This window comes from Martes martes, assembly GCF_963455335.1.
Source record: "Martes martes genome assembly, chromosome: 5".
NCBI lineage: Eukaryota > Metazoa > Chordata > Mammalia > Carnivora > Mustelidae > Martes > Martes martes.
The window spans coordinates 44,140,270-44,159,002 of NC_137892.1; positions in this window are offsets into that span (position 1 = coordinate 44,140,270).

Below are 18,733 nucleotides of genomic sequence, written 5' to 3' on the forward strand. Positions count from 1 at the left end.
GACGCAGATTCTAAACCTGAAATTTCAGCTACTGACCACTAATGGGCATCATTATGAGCAAATAATTTTTTTTTTAAGATTTTTTAAATGTATTTGACAGACAGAGGTCACAAGTAGTCAGAGAGGCAGACAGAGAGAGAGAGAGGCAGGCTCCCTGCTGAGGAGAGAGCCCGATGTCGGACTCGATCCCAAGACCCTGGGATCATGACCTGAGCTGAAGGCAGAGGCTTAACCCACTGAGCCACCCAGGTGCCCCATGAGCAAAGATTTTGATATCGATTTTAGATTTAGGAAGTCATTTTCCTCATGGTAATTAAAAGAAATTACCAATGACTTAAATTTTCTCTACTAGTTATTTTAGGTAGATTCCAATTACTTCATGTCTGTGTTACCAATATACTTATCATTTAACTGTAATTTTATAGTTAAACATAAGAGAGACTTCCAGTACACTATTTATATATATATATATATATACACACATATGTATATATATACACATTTGATTATTAAAGTACATTTAATTAATAACTGACAATATTTAAAAGTGATGACCTGTAGTTAATGAGTATTTTAGAGTTTCACATGAGTATATTTGTGGTACAAATTCTTTATCCTTTATCATTTGAATAGTCATAATTATCATTTGAGTAATCATAAAAATCTCTCACATGAGCCCTGATATATCCTGATTTTTAATAAAACTACTTTTGAGAGAATTACTTCATCTTAGTTCCACAAATTGGTAAATATGTCAAGACTGATGACTTAGCTTAGATCTAAACTGGTGACCTTGAACTAAAACGTTTAACATCTCATTATAAAGCACCCCCTGAGTCCTTTTTCTTCCCATTTGTGTTTTGCTCTTTAAGCTATTATGTACGTGCCTGAGTACTGTTATTTAAAGATACATTAGTGCACTTAAGCAGATATCACTAAGTAACTCTAGTTGCTCTCTTGTTTTCAGGAGGATGTATATTAAATATTTACTATCATAGTAAACAAAAACTACTTACATTATAATTGCAATTCTTCTAAAATAAATTTTATCATGTCAATGTACTAAACCATTTGTCAGCACTCAGAAGTAGATCTTTATCTCCAGATTAAAAACCTAAGAGTTACCATTGCAGCATTATTCAATATTATTTCATTCACAGAATAAGATTTTGTTATTCATTAGTAAGCCAGCAAGGAAAATTCTGCATATGTTGTTTTCCGAGGAGTAAAATCAGTGCACGTAAAATTTTCTTTTAAAAGACCCATCCATTTGTTTATTCATTATCCATCTTTCCATCATCTGTCCATCTAACCATCTATGCAAGAAGTATTTGTTGAAATCTCCCATGTCCCAGATACAATTCTAGGTGCAGGAATAAAACAAAACCTCTGCTTGTGTAAGAACATTATTATTTCCTATAAATTTCATTTTTGTTGGATTAGACAGAGTAGGCTTCTATTCTGTCCAATGTTTGATACACAGGGATATTTGACCCTCTAGATGTATTTGATCTTTTTATCTCTGCCTTCTCTCTTCTTTTTCTTCCTAAATGACACCTTTTTTTTTCCTCCTCTTGATTCTGTTTATATTATGTAGCCTCACTCCTATTACACTAAGTTCTTTTACTAGTCACATCCCCTACCATTTTTTTTTTTACCTTGAGCAATTATGTTTCTCTTGCCAGACAAAATTTTTCTTACCTCAAATATTCTTATTGTATTTGGATTCCATTTTGTTGAAAGTGTAAATACTCTCATTGAAGTGCACTTATTTAAATACTCATATAAAAGTATAATTAAAACTTTTACAAAAATTTCCTTCTTGTAAGTTTTTTGTTTTGTCTTCACTGAAATGCATTTGCTCTATTTCCTTAGGTGTCTGTTTTTCAGTTGCTGATTCTTTTTATTTCTTGATTTTAATTTGTTCAAATTACCTGCTTTTATTTATGTATCATTACATATTCTTCCTGGTGTTGGTAGCAAGTATGGGCTCTCCAGAGCAAATATTTTTTTTTCAAATTCGATTTTCCCTGATAAGTCATGCTCACCCTCATTTCCTAAGCCGGGGCCAGAGGTATATTGTTGGGCACCTTCCCGAAGTCAGTAGAAGTCAGCTCTTTTCCTTAGGTGGGTGGAAGAAGAATGGCTTTAAAGAGAGCTTACTCTTCAGCTCAACTGGAGGCTTCAGGGTTTGATAAGCAGGTAAAACTTTCACTGGTCTCCTCTGATAACAGGAAGGTCATTAATAATTTTGGCATTTCTGGTGGGTATCATTCCAAGCACATTAATTGGAATAAAAGGCAATAAGCTGCCTTAGAATAAGGAAGTGGATACAGAAATTTCAGGCAACAGAGCATATTCCTTCATAACTCTCTCATAAGCACCTCTTAAATTTCTAGGTGGGGCTGATATCTCCCTTTTCCATTGGCTACACCTTGGAAAACTGGGACAAAGAGAAAAAGATTACATGCTTAGATCACCTCCTCTGTCATTTCTTACTGTCTGCTAATTTTCACAGATCTTTGAAACTTAAAAACAGAAAGCTGCAATAAAAATACTAGTATATGTTGGCTAATCGAATTTAAATAAAACTCTATTTTTAGCTTCTAAAAATAAAGGGACAAAAACAGTGGTAAAAAGTGTCTAGAGGAGTACATTTCTTAATACTCTTTTGCTAAGCATGGAGAAAAATTTTTCTGTTTTATGTACTGATGTCAGATAGCTATGTGTTTCAGAACACTGAATTCTTGTGTATTTGAAGTTACTCTTGAAGTCAGGTCTATTGAGATAAAGTGCATTGATTGTTTTCAGGGCTATATTTCCCTGCTAAGAATGTTCCAACCACTGGTGGCTTGATACCATGTAGTACTAGCTTGTTGTGGGAGAGCAAACACAAAGATTTTTCTACTTCTTCAAAGGAAGTATTTAAAACAATTACCTTTGGACCCTCTATGGCCATTAGGTCTATAAGCTTTAACATTTCTAAGTGTGTGTGTGTGCGTCGTTAAAAAACACGAGTAGTGGTTCTAGAAGTTGAGTTCCCGGCTGTATTCAAGTATAAAGTATGAAAGCCTGATTTAATTTATTACTCAAAAATTACGTACTATATTTTGCTTTTTTTGTGTGAAATTTGCGAGAGGAAACCTTAAGGGATAATACATTGTAAAATATTTTATATAATTCTAATTTCAAAAAAATGCATATTTTTAACAATATTTTTATTCTAATAGAAAATAGTATTTTTCACTATCATTCAGCAGTCTTCTGTTGACTGTCTTCTTTGGGATACTTATTTATCCCACCATAATTTAGGTGTATGAAGGTATCAGTAACCTTTAATGATTAGGTTGAAGCACAGATTCTTCATATTTAAAACCATAAAACAAATTGTTAGAGGAGATTTGCATTTTGGTTGCCATTGTGTGTATGTGAATGCATTGAGTCTCGCATAGCACTTTTTACCTATCTTAACACAACACTCTATGATGCTTACTGTCATTTGATAATTTACATTGCAGATATATGGTCTCTACTTGTAGGTGTGTCGATATTTCAGTTTAATATCAGAAAGTGATAGAGGTTGTTAGTAAAAGTCTCAAATGACTGGTGGGAGAGAACTACATTTAAAACAACAGATAAAAACAATATTCAAGAGAAAAATAAAAGAGCATAAATAAATTTGTCCAAACATTCCCATCTATATTTATGTGAGATATTTAATATCTTAACAAAATAGTATGCTACAATTTGTCCTCGCCTCAAGCCCTAAGCTTGGTAGTTTAGCCTAGTTTGCATAGATTAGGTAGTAGTCAACTCTGGATCTGACTTTTTTACTAAATTAAGTAGACATCATAGCAAAATCCATTTCTACTTCTTTGGGACACACAGCTAGGCAACATTTCTTAACTTTTTTTGTAGTTAGTATGAACATTTCACTGAGTTTTTTTGTGAATGCAATGTAAAGTATTGAGTAGGATAGATTATTTAGCGGAAAAAAAAATCACTTCTTTAAGGTAGGGTTACTGCCATAACAAGTTGTACTCCCCAAACTATTAAAATACAATGTCACTTTGGGGCACCTTGGTGGCTCAGTGGGTTAAAGCCTCTGCCTTCGGCTCAGGTCATGATCCCAGGGTCCTGGGTCCTGGGATCGAGCCCCACATCAGTCTCTCTGCTCAGCGGGGAGTCTGCTTCCCCCTCTCTCTCTGCCTGCCTCTCTGCCTACTTGTGATCTCTGTCTGTCAAATAAATAAATAAAATCTTAATAAAAAAATATAATGTCAATTAAAAACCTCCCAAATGAGTTTGTTTTCCCTCTTTTCCAACTTGGTGCAGATAGCAGCAAGATCGCAGGCGATGGTGGGGGTCCAGTTGAAAAGAACATGAGTCTGTAAATTACCAATGCAAAAGAGCTATTCACTATTTATTACACTTCTTTTGGATCTTATGTAAACAGATGATAATCTTCTATTTTGTTTGAGACATTGTACATTCTTTAGGTATTTTTTTACAGTAATTAAGCCTACCCAGATGAACACAGCACCTTTTTGCTTAGGAAAGGTCTCTTATAAGTTCACCTTCCTTTTTGTTTTATTCTGCTCTAGTCTCAGTTCTTTACTCCCTTCTGGCTTTCTAAAAGGACTTCATCTGTGAAACATTTCTATTTTCTGATTACTTTCCTGATTCTTAACTAAGTGACCTAACCTTATATCTTGCATGCTCCTGATTATTTTCTGGTAACCAGTTAATGGGCTTTAATAGCTGTGCCCCTCTTGATGATAGCTGTGCATCTTTAGCTAGACTCTTGTTCTGAACTCCATAGTAAATGCAGACTTCTAGCTACTCCTTTGCCTAACCAGCTCCTACATCTGTTCTACATATTTATACATCATTTAGCCTCACAATCTGAATTTTAAGTTTCACTTGGTCTTAGAGTTAATGTATCATTATATAAAGTCCTGTTAGAAGACTTGCGTTGCCAGCAGCTAAGGTGTGCTGAGTATCTATTAGAGTCTATTTATGGCCATATGAAGATACAAAGAGGTACTCAGTGTAGCAGTCTATAAAGAAGGTAAGCTTTCAAGTCACATGGATTACATTCTTGGCTTCATCATTTGCTAGATATAAACTGTCAAGTGATCCAAGGAAAATTTCCAGGCTTACTACATAATTTCAATAAATATCTGAGTTTTATCATCTATAAAATGTTGTATTTTCCATTTTAATGGGATCTCTCCCTTAACTTCTGTCCAGAAAAGTGCCTAGTAAACTGCTTTAGACATTTAAAAAGAATTTGTTGAGAGGTCAATGGGTGTGCAACATCTCCTTCACCTCATCTTCCTTAAATGTATTTAATTTGAGCCATTCAAAAGATTTTTAGTGTTATCTCCCTTCTCTCTCTTTTTTTTTAAAGATTTTATTTATTTGACACACAGAGATCACAAACAGGCAGAGAGCAGGCAGAGAGAGAGGGGGAAGCTGGCTCCCCACTGAGCAGAGAGCCTGGATGCGGAACTCGATTCCAGGACCCTGAGATCATGACCTGAGCCAAAGGCAGAGGCTTAACCCACTGAGCCACCCAGGCACCCAGTGTTATCTCCCTTCTTAAGAGTAGTGTTTACCAGCTTCTTTAATATCTTAATCATTAAATGTTTGAATAAAATAATAACATAAGTAATGAGAAAGTAATACAAGAGGTACTGAAAATACACATTTCTATTTGTAATTCTCAGAATATTGTTGTGTCTCCTTTGGAGTGTTCCTAAGTATTTAAATGAAATAATGCATCTAAAATTCCTTAAGATGTTGATTATCATGTAACTGGTACCTGTTAAAAGCAGGCTAACTTACAGAACAACAACAACAAAATAAAATAAAACAAAAGCCAAACAAACACACACGTTATTTGAAAGTAATAGAGATTTATTCCTAATTCATGTAAAAATGCCAGGCAGGTAACAGGTTGGCAGAGTAGCCCTCCTTCAGGTAATCATACATGATGATTAACATTGGCTTACAGGGTTGCCCTCAGAATTATCTCCATTCCGGTTACTGAGAAAGGCAAAAGATCATGAAAGAGCTTCAAAGGGGATTTTTTGTGGCTTGAAACAGGCACAGAGTTACTTTGGCTCACACTCTACAAGCTAGCAGTCACATGGCCACAAATAAGTGCAACAGTGCCTTGGAAACATACTCTTAACGTTTTCTAGGAAGAAGAGAAGCTCCTGGATTTGGGAGAGTAGTTAACAATTCTTGCCATAAAAATCTTGTCATTTCTAGTTCACTCTCTAGTGATTCCTGCTCCACAGAAAATGTGTCCAATTATTTTACATGTTACTAACCTTAGATTTGTCACAGAGTTAATATGTGAATATAATAATGAAAGGTAGAATTATTCAAGCAAATTAATGTGATAAACAATAATGCTATCTCATTAAGAACCTATTGACATAAAATATTTTAATTATGATGGTCATAAATTATAAGATATTTTAAGAAAGTCTTCCATACTTATTGTATAACTATTTTCAATAATTATCAACAATTTATGATTGTATAGCATTTCAAAAACATTTTAATCTCTTTATAATTTTGGTGATTCTTTTTTTTTTTTAAGATTTTATTTATTTATTTGACAGAGATCACAAGTAGGCAGAGAGGCAGGCAGAGAGAGAGAGGGGGAAGCAGGCTCCCTGCTGAGCAGAGACCCCCCCAATGCGGGGCTCAGATCCCAGGACCCTGGGACCGTGACCTGAGCTGAAGGCAGAGGCTTTAACCCACTGAGCCACCCAGATGCCCCAATTTTGGTGATTCTTCTACCTTTTTAACAGTGTTACTAAAATGGTGCATGTCTATCTGATATTTCAGTCTAGTGGAGAAATGAATTATTTAGTAGAAGTTGCTGGCACAAGTGGTTAGTCTTCTGGCAAACAATATAGTTTGATCATTAAGTCCCATATATTAAAAAATAGCTTGATGGATTAAGGACTAAAGTTAAAAAAACAAAAGAAACTCTTGGAGGGGAGTTTTATCTACGTTAAAATAAAAAAAAATTTAAAACTCAATCTAGGGGCACCCAGGTGGCTCAGTGGGTTAAAGCCTCTGCCTTCGGCTCAGGTCATGATCCCAGGGTCCTGGGATCGAGCCCCGCGTGAGGCTCTCTGCTCAGAGGGGAGCCTGCTTCTCTTCCTCTCTCTCTGCCTGCCTCTCTGCCTACTTGTGATCTCTGTCAAATAAATAAATAAAAATCTTTAATTAAAAAAACTCAGTCTATGAAAAATATCCTTATAGGAATTACATCATTAAACAAAGTAAAACAGAGTTCATGGAAAAAATATTACAATTCTAGGTCAGATAAATAGTTTATAATGTATAATCCTTGAAATTAATGAAATAAAAACTCAAAAGATATTTGATGGAAACAAAACACAATAAAAGATAGGCTTTCAAACAATGGAAAATATAAAGGATGAATAATCATAAAATAATATTATATAACAATAATAAAGAAATGCATTATATTGTAAGACCTCTTTTTCACTTCTCAGAATTTCTAAACTTTAAGTGTGTAAATACTTAGAGCTATCATGCTCTAATAACATTGTTGATGGAAACATGAATAACTTCATATATTTTGGGATGTTATCAGACATTATCTATTAAATAAAAAATTCTTATGGTCACTGAACCAGAAATAATACTCATGAGGTCCTATCCAATGCAAATTAAGCTACCAATATGTTACATTACAGGAACAGGCATAACTATTACAGCATTGTTTCTCATGCAAACTAGAAATAATCTGAACAGGGAATATTTGAATATCATGTGCCATACCGTGGAATACTTTACAACCAAAGAAATGAGCTAGAGTTGTCATATTTTTTCAGAAGGGTTACAGTGATGTATCTTTTAAATGTGAAAACAGAGATAAGGGAGTTATGTATAAATGAACTGCTTTTTGGAAATAATGATACATTTCTAAAGAATGATAGTTTTAAGTATAGGTGCTTAAATTATTATGTATTTTGTGGGTATTTTGGATAGATTGAAACTGTAACCAGCAGAATAGGTAAGCATCAAAGTAAGTAAGAACAAAAAATTAAATTCGTCAAAATGTGTTGTATTAAGTTCTCTTGCTGCATAACAAATCCCTGTGAACTTAATGGCCTAAAATACCACCCTTTTATTCTGTGATTACAGATTCTGTGATTTATAGTTGGGGTAAGCGTTAGTTAGGTCCTCTGCTGCAATCAAGGTTTTGCTTACTGCTTTGTTGCCTTCTGGTGCTTGAGGTCCTTTTAGAAGGCTCTGGCACAGATATTGACAGAATTTGGTTCATTATGGTTGTAGGACCAAGATCCCTTCTTGTTTCTGGCTGTAAGCTGGGGTCTAGTACTCCTAATATGGTGGCAGTTTGAATTTTCTTTGGGGCAGGGCAGCATCTCTCTGATGCTTCACATTCCTTCAGAAAGTTCATTTTATTGGGTTAACCCCACCCAAATTATCTCTCTTTTGCTTCACCTAAAGTCAACAGATTCGTATTGTAATCACAGAAGGGATATTCCACCATATTGAATGGTCCTGCTCCCATTCAAGGGAAAGAGGAGGCTACAGAGGATATGAATACCAGGGGGCCACAACTGCCCACAAGAAAAAAACAAATTGAAATTATATGAACCGACTTTGACAGTAGTGCATTTATTTGCATACATAATTAAATTAAAAATACATGAAAGAGGGGCACCTGGGTGGCTCAGTGGGTTAAAGCCTCTGCCTCGGCTCAGGTCATGATCTCAGGGTCCTGGGATCGAGCCCCGCATCGGACTCTCTGCTCAGCAGGGAGCCTGCTTCCTCCTCTCTCTCTGCCTGCCTCTCTGCCTACTTGTGATCTCTGTCTGTCAAATAAATAAATAAAATCTTAAAAAAAAATACATGAAAGAGTAGGAACATAAAATGTCATCGGTAATGGATGGTGAAGCAGTGAGATTTTTCTTGTTTTTCACATAATCATCACATTTTACCCTAAGCTTTTTTATATAATCTAAATTTTATTTTGTCTTAAAATGAGCATATATTATTTATATAACTAGAAATAAGGTATTTTTATTTGAAAGGTAGACAATAGCTCTATGTATTAAGCTTACATTGAGGTTATAAACAAATGTTTTAGGAAAGCATATAATGAGTATAAATGGGATTATCTTGAGTAACATCCTTTGGTAAGTTGTATAATCACATAGTTACAAAGCACTTTTTAATTAATTCAGAAGAAATTAAAAGCTTACAAAAAATCAATCCTATTTAATCATAGGGGTTCTCTTCTATGTCTTAATAAAGCATATCAACTTGGAAAGACATGTGTACTTCTGAGTCAAAAAAGATCTAGGGATTGGTTACATTTATCATACTCCAATGTGCCACAGTTCTAAATGAGGTAATATTTTATTTCCCAAAAGCTGATACATGTTAATTAATTTTAGTCATGTGTTCTCTTATTATGTATGGGGATTGCCAAATAATACTATGCCTCCTCTACCCACAAGCATTGCAGGTATAACTGTGTGCAGTCCAATTTGATTATATTAGTGTTTTTGTTTTTGTTTTTTACTTTGTTTCAGGATACTTAGCAATCTTCAGCAGCATGATAATCTTCAAAAAATTTCCTAAGGATGCTTTCAAATAATCTGTGTTGTCTTTTACATCTCATATCATTACTCAGATGTAGCACTTAGTGGAAATCATGGCACTTTATTTTATTTTAGAATTGGAAAGAATAAATGTACTTTTGGAAAAAAAGTTATACTTCAAATCCAACTGAAGGTATTTTCAATCTTCTTGAGGCATGTCAGTGGACATAATTATTTCAAGCAGTCATTTACATAATTCACTTCTAGTAATTTTACAATCAAGTCACAATAGCACTAATATTATTTAAGAATTAAACCCTGAAGACAAGCTCTTTTGAAAATTAATTCCTCAGTGAATCTCTCCTAAATCATTATTTTAGCCAGACTCAACTATAGAGAGGAATATGCACATTTCTACTTATTCTTCCACAAGATGTATGTACTACTAACAAGAGAGTGGTAACTTTGTATGTGATGAAATAATGTCATAGAAATTGTAGAATAATGAAATACGGTATCTTTTTCTTTCATTATTTTTTTTTAAACTTCTCAAAAGTTGTGTACCAGGCAATTAAAGAAAGGATTTGAAGTTGAGATTGCTGATATCCAATTTAAGTTCAGACTCTTACTGATATACTTAATCTTGATTTAAGGTCCTATTGCAATATGTAGAACATTAATGAATGCATCATTTTGGAAAAAAAAAAAAACCTCTCTGAAGAATCTGTCAATCATAAACTAATAAATACGAAAATTTGGGTGGAGAAAGGATTTTAAAAATACATTGAAAAATACATTGAATTTCAAATACATTGAAAAAAATTGAAAAATACATTGAATTTCAAATACATTGAAAAAAATTTGTAAATGTAATTTACATTTAAATTTAAAAAATACATTTGTTTTTTAAAATATACTTTAAAAATACTTTTGTTTGCATTGGGAGGCATAATAACTCTTTCTTATACTCTCCATTTTATCTGTCATCTACTTATAGCTTATCTCAGAGTATAATTAGGAAGCAAGAATTTAAAGGAAAAACAGAGCAACATTAGCAAAAGTGGTTTAATATATTTCAAAAATACACTTAAATTTGTGTCCTTAGTCTTCATTGTAAAGTGAGAAAGCAGGAATAGTGTGTATAATGTAAATTAACAGCTAACATGGCCACATTTTTTAAAAACAAGGGTGAATCATATTGAGAAAATGTACTCACACAATCCTTTTCCATGAACCTGTCCTGGAAGCTTCTAGAATGACAACATTTTTAGAAGACCAGGGCCTAAAACAAGAAGTAAAGAATAAATACTAAGTAAACACATATGATAAAAGGGTGCAGACATTTTGAGGATCATTGTAATGATGTGCCCTCATACTGGGTAACCAACTGTTTTCTTAGTGGGTTTAATATTTAGAAAGACATAATCAATTATTTGAAATTCCAGGATAATAAATATAGCAATGTGATATATTAATTCTACCTACCTTCTATTTATACATAATATGCATAATCTAGCATAGTAATTAGTGCATAAACTCAATATTTATGTCTAATTTAGAGAAGACAGTTTTCCATTTTCTATATGCTATTTAGAGAAGGGATGCTGTATCAGGTGTGTTTAAAACACTTTCAATGGATAAAGAAGATGTGATACACACACACACACACACACACAGGAATACTACTGAGCCATCAAAAAGAATGAAATCTTGCCATTTGCAACGATGTGGCTGAGAGGGTATTATGCTAAGTGAAATAAATCAGAGAAAGACAAATATCATGATTTCACTCACATTTAAGAAACAAAACAGATGCACAAAGGGGAAAGGAAGGAAAAATAAGATGAAAACAGAGAGAACAACTGTAAGAGACTCTTAACTATAGAAGGGTTGAGGGTTGCTGGAGGGGAGGTGGGTGGGAAAGAGGGTAACTAGCTGATGGGCATTAGGAGGGCACTTGAAGGAATGAGCACTGGATGTTTTATGCAACTGAAGAATCACTAACTTCTACCTCTACTGAATTTAAATTAAAAAATAAATAAATAAAGTGCCTTCAAATGCATACTTTACTACTTCTCCATCTAAACTTAAAGCCAAGCTGGAAATATTTAAGTTGATTTTTAAAATTATGAGAGTATTGACAACACGAGTTCCAGTTTTCAAGCTGTATCCCATTTATGTTAATAAAAACTAAAGTAAATTTAGTGTCAAATATTCAGAATGATCTTTTCGAAGCTCTGCTGCTCTTACCAGAGCCAGAAATGGCCACTGTTAGAAAGGTGAGATTATTTTCTATAGCTTCACGGCTCTTTAATGCCATGACAGAGCACGTCTTTTGCCAACCAGAACCTGTGGCAGGCCGTGATTAGGTCTTGTCATCAGAGAAGTCTTTCAGTCCTAAAACGTACGACATGGACAAGTCTCTTGTAATGCCTGTGAATCCTTCTGAAGAGCACAGGTTATTATGCTGTAGTAACACATGGAAACCACCATTACAAGGAAATGTAAATGGTGCTTGGAACCAGGGGCAGAAAACTACTTCCGAGTGAGAATAATGATAGAGAAACCTCACAACGGAGTTGCTCATTCTCCTACGTCAGGTCAAATGGACCACCTCGGACTGTGGCTAGGAGAGGTCCTTCCTTACAATAGTTTAGTCTCCATCTCTGTGCAATGTGATACGGAGAGCCAGGTCAATGATCCAGATGATTCTCATACAAAGCTGTGAGAATATGTGTTAAAAGTAATTAAAATACACTAAGGCTTTGAGAGACCTTTAATACTTCCTACAGTTTATGGTGAATTCTTGAACACTTTTGCTGTCTCCAACTACTTACATAGTAGTAAATACAAAGCAGTATGCATTTCTTATGGGTTCAGAAACAAGTATCTAGGATAGCTAGGCTCCATAGTTAGCTGTGAATTTGCACAATTTTCACATTGTTAATACTAAGTGATAACAAGCTTTTAGCCTACTATTACAGTAACACCTTAAATCTGTAATAACTTTATTATCTTTATGTCATTTTTGCTTTAACAGGATTAACTGTTCCTGGTAACCCTCATAAGGGTACAGCTACTAATCTCTGAAGAGTCAGATAGAACGTGGCAGTGATTCACTGTTTATTTGCCTTTCTAGCAGTTTTTATTTATGGGTATGTTTCATGAAGAATGCCAGAAAGCGTAATTCTCATTACTCTCTTTGTAATTGTGTTTCTGTCTTGCTTCCTGTATCACAGAAATCTTAGGAAGATACGGGAAGCAAGATTAAAATGCAATTTATGAAATTGAAAACAAAAAGAAAAAATAAAAAAGGGAAGTAAGCTGTGATAACCCCCTTGCTATTTCCTTTTGCGAGGTGGTTTTGGCATCTATGTCTCTGATAATAGGTTTTAATATTTGTTTGTGATGCTTTGTAATCAGTGTAATTGTCAAGAGAGAAGAAATGACCTCAAACAGAGTTCTCTCCCAAGTTTTATGAACACTGCTTGGATGCCAGTGACTCATTCCCCCCTTGCTTTGTTTTATATTAGTAGAGAGTCTCCTGGCTACTGTCACCTTGGGAAATGGAGGCACAATCTGTTTGCTTTGCCACACGAGCCATCCTTGAAACTTGGTCGAGTTCATTATGCTACTTGTTTAGGCCTCATTTAGGCTGAGGCGTGGAGAAACATAAAACTAAAAACTTAGCTTGAGGCAGAGATGGAATGGATTTCACTTTTGTAGGGAATTAGAAATGACTTTAGCATAGATGGATTTTATAGAAAGGAAATAAATGTCCTCGGAGGAAAAACTAGCCAATAGAGAGAAAGAGTGTAAAGTACAAGGAGGATGCTGGGACAAGCGACAAGCACACAAGAGAATGAAAATGACTGAAGAGATGTATGTGAAAATCCATTAAGAAGGAATAAGAGAAAATGATCTCAAAGTGTGCATACTAAGACAGGAAGCAAAGGCAGCCCTAGCCGACTGAAGAAAAATAATGCTCATCTCTCTGGCCAGAACTGCAAAAAGGAAATAAAGTTGAGAAAAACAGTGATTATTGAACATATACACAAAACAACAAAAGCCATAAAAATATATAACACTTGGAATCACGTGTACTTTGTTACAAGTGTGAGATTGTGACAGTGACAGAAGCTTGACAGAAAAATAAATAACTGTAGTATCGGTGTAACAAATTGAAGCTGTTTTGGAAATACCCAGAGGGTAGTGTGAAGCTAGAACTCCAGAAACACACACTCTTCCTGTGGCTACTCCCTTCATATAAGAAAGTACTTTATATGTAAGTTTGATACTCTACCAATTATCTCACTGAATAAAAACTGAAGTTAAATCAGTTGGTATTCTTAGTCAAGTTTAGACAGTAAAGGGAATCAATACCCAAAGCATGCTTTTAGTAGTGCTGCATTTTTAGTGCTTCCTAAATGCATATTGTGATTTCTTTTTCCCTGTGACTTACAGGTTTTTTCTTCCCTCCCCCCTCCCCACTCCCTCCTCTCCCTTCCCCTCCTTCCCTCCCTCCCTCCTTTATCCCTTCTTGTGACCAGTTTTGCTACCCTGAATGATGTCATAATCACTGCCAGTTTTGAGGAGCACTCAATTATTTTTCTATCTACCCATCTGCATATCTGCTTATCAACCTATTATTTTTCTAATTTAAATTCTACTTGTCATTTTTTTTCTAATTCTGTATACACACACAATGTGTATGCAGGCATAGATACTTATTTGTTAATTATTTTAAAAGTCTTTTATCCCAGGGCAAGCTGAGAGACTTTTAAGCTCTTATTGTGAGGAGTTAAAGATATGGTTTGGGAAGATTCTGGATTCCCTGAAGTTAGCTTGTGAATAAGATCTCCTCTAATTTACTACTTACTCTGTAGTGTTTGTCCAAAAAGATGGATAAACTTTTGCTTAGAGGACTGGAAAATAAATAGACTGGTGTTCTAGTCATGCTGTCCTTTCTAACTTGGGGGTAGTAGATCTTTAAAAATCATCCAAAGAAACCTGTATGGGATGTTTTCTTGAATAAGAAAGTGAAAAACTGTATATATATATTTCGTCTCACATAGTAGTGTCTTGTTTTACCATTTGTAGTTTTTTGGGGTTTTGTTTTGTTTTGTTTTGCTTTGCTTTTAATGAGAGATGGGGGGGTGGGCAAAGTGAAAGAGAGAGAGAGAAACCTAAGCAGGCTCCACATCCAGCACAGAGCCCAATGTAGGACTTGATCTCATGACCCTGCGGCCAAGACCTGAGCCAGAATCAAGAGTTGGATGCTTAACTGCCTTAGCCATCCAGGTGCCCCACCATTTTTAGTTTTATGAATGAGGCGAGTCATTATTTCTCTGAGCCTCTGGTTTCCTCATATGTAAAATAGTATATATAATAAAAACTGCCTTGAAATGTTTTTTTTTTTAAGATTTTATTTATTCATTTGAGAGAGAAAGAGAGCATGAATGAGGGGAGAGGCAGAGGGAGAGGGAAAGCAGACTCCTCACTTAGCCAGGAGCCTAATGTGGTTACCCAGAACCTGAAGCTCATGATGCGAGCCGGAAGGCAGACACTTAACCATCGGAGCCACCAGGCACCCTTTAAGTGTTCTTTTTAATAAAATAATAAATGTAAGTGCTTAGCACAGTGCCTGATGTGTAAAAAGTACTCAATGGAAGTTAGCTGTTATTATTGTTATTATAAGCTGATGACATACCTATGTATAATTGTATACATGTATAATGTATAAAGAGAAATAGTAAATTATGAGGTGGTCATACTAAAATTTCAGAACATTTCATTTAGCATAGGGCTGTGAGGGAAATAGCATAGGAGTGAGGGAAATATCAAGACAGTTTGCAGACACTGGAGGAAGGCTGGCTGGACAGAAGGGCTGTTGGAATGGATGTATATAGTAGGAGCAGAATGAGGAAGACATTATTAACCGGAGCACAGGGTGGAGAGTGCCACAGAGACTGAATTTAGAATTAGTATGTAGAGTGCTTTGATTTTGTAGTTTATTTGACTGCTTTAGATAAGTTTTTCATATAGCGATGGTCTTCTGACAATCTTGAATTTTTACTTGGGTCCAGTTGGAAGGCTTTATAGTATGTTTGATGGTGTGCTTTGTCCTGAAAGACAGATGAACCAATCCTCCAAATGTTGCAGCAGTAAGATTTTTCTTTTCTTTAATAATTTTTCGTCTGGTGATAGCTCCAAAAAAACAGGTTAATTATCTTTGTGCTATTGCCTGTCTCCCAAATTTTTATTTAAAAGTCTCATTTAAGCCTTTTGCTTATCATCACTTTTTCCCGTTTTATTGACATGTCCTGGGGTTTTATTGAAACTCACGATATTGTGAAAAGTGATCTTTGTCAGAAGTGAAAATAGAGAAATTGGCGAATTCTTGAATATTTATTATCACATCTGAGATGATAGATGCTGTTGAGGAGAGATGTAAGTAACATTTCAGCAACCACTGTGGAATTAACTGCTTTGTTTGCAAGGTAAAAAAAAGCTTTTTTGTGTCTTCAGAGTGAGGTCTATACAACGTATCCCTTTTCTAAATGCTCCAAATTTTAAAACTTCAGAAGTTTGTTTCTCTTTGGTTTGCACTCTGGTGTTGCATTAGTTGCAAAAGCCTTAAAGTTGAAAACACATTGAGAAATATTGAGTCAGCCTAGGCTTGGAGACAGTGGGTTAGAAAAATAAAACCACCTGACTGTATGATACATCTTTGTTACAAAGCAGTAATTACTTTCTTTGAGCCAATGCACTTTTAAAAACAGGTTTGAAGCAACTCTATATAGATGTCATAGACTCTTTTTCTCAAAATGTATGTAACTGTAGTGTACTGAATAGATTATTAATGTTTAAATAGAGTCTTTAAAATATGTTAGCCATTTGTATTTTTTTTTTTTTCTTTAAAAGTGTGCTGTAGAATGTGTGGTGACCAGCTGCCACAGTTTGCCTGAAGCTGAGAGATATCCTGGATCAGGCTTTTAGTGCTCAAACTCCAGTCCTCAGAAAACCTGGATGGTTGGCTATCCTGAATCCATCACACAACAAAACTAGAAGTGTATGCAAAATAGGTGGACAATTCCTATACTGCCAGCATCTGCCATGCAACTACATCTTAAATTCAACCAGTTGTAATTAGTCCAGATTCTTAGATAGGATTCAGTATATTCTGTTTTTCTTTGAGTGTATTTCTTTATAGAGCAACTGCTGTTGGAGTACCTGTGGTCATTTTCAAGTGAGATATATATGCACCAAGAAAATCACCATTTAGAATTAATGATAATGTTCATAAAGTTCTTGCTTTTTTAATTAAGGGGAGATCATAATTGAATTTTGAGTCAGATTAAAAAGGAAAACATAAATGTAATAAGAAGCTGAGCAGATGGTGGTCACAGACCCTAAAGAAAGGGAGAAGTAATAAGGGAAAACACACAATTAAAATCTACCTGTTTCTGTTTATTTCTAAAGGCCTATTTCATTTCCAGAGTCCATTAAATTTAAGGTAGCAACTCAGGAAAAACCAAGACAATCAGATGCTAATCTAGGATAATTTGTTTCAGCTAGAGTATTGATTGAACCATATAATATTTGTAGTCAAATACTTTACATTATTTATGAGCATTTGCTAATAAGCATTTTATGCGTAGCTTCAGTTATATTAACAAAGAAAAACAACACTGACAATAGTAAACAAATGCTTGGAAAGTTCTCTGAAAGTCTTTTTTTTTTAATATGCAGAAACATTAAATCTGCCCTTGAATCAATTAAATATCCAGATATTGTTCCATTTCTTTGCTTTCCATAACAGTAAAACTTCATATATATATATGGTTCATGTTTTCAGACTCTCCCTTCACACATATCATATTCCTATGCATACACTTATTTATATTTCTAGCAAAAATTTTTCCAATGTGCTCAAATATGTAACAAAATCCCCATTAACAATTTCGCTACTTTGTTGTCAAGTAGGTAACTCAAACATCATAATAAGGCAATATATAATCTTTGATCTCAATCTGTGCCTTTCATTCTTTTCTCTGTAACGTGAATCATCAACCAGCTAGCAACTGAACTCAGAATCCGAGGGGCATAATTGATCCCTCTTGCCTTCTTCCTGGAATATTATGTGGTACTTAGTGTGAGTTCAACAAATATTTATTACATCTCTTAATAAGTATTGAATTATACTTAGAAAACCATAAAATTGAAGTTGAAAACTGATCTGTATCAAGCACCTTCTCTGGGTAAGAAACTTTTTACATTTGACTCACATGTTTCCTTAATGACAAGAAACATTTAATTATCACTTTACAATTTATGAAACACATTCATAAAATGAATTTACTCACTTGCTCATAACCTTCTCAGGAGGAATTGAAGATTGTAAGCCCCTTAAAAGCAAAAACCATGCGTTCTTCATCCCCCTATACACAGTTTAGGACGTAGTAGATTTTTTTATAAGCTTTTACTTATTTATTTATTTATTTATTTATTTATTTATTTATTTGAGAGAGAGAGAGAGAGTGTGTGTGTGTGTATGTGTGTGAATGCAACAATACACTTTCAGAATCTGAGATCAATCGGAATATCGCTTTCAGTTCTGATTATATTCTTATGTTCCATCATTCAACTTTTATTTTATTTTGTTTTTATATCACAATGGCTTTTGTATGAAATACTTCATATTCCAAATTATCCAAAGTCCTTAATTGGCCAATCAACATAATGACATTCTTTATAATTTACTCCCTCATTAAAGTAATCACATCTGATGGAATCTATCTCAACATAAGTAATAAGAAAAATATAAATTATGCCAAGGTTTGAATGTACACCCACAAAATTCATATGTTGACGCCTAACCCCCAAGAAAGTTGGGCCCTTGAGAGGGGATTAGGTGACTCTGCCCTCGTGAATGTGATTATTGCCCTTATAAAAGAGACAGAGAACTCTCCATTCCCCTCACTGCCATCTGAGAACACAAGAAGTGTGAAATCTGAAAGAGGGCCCTCACTGGACCATGCTGGTGCTCTGACCTCCAACTTTCAGCCTCCAGAACTGTGAGTAATAAACCCACACTTACATGG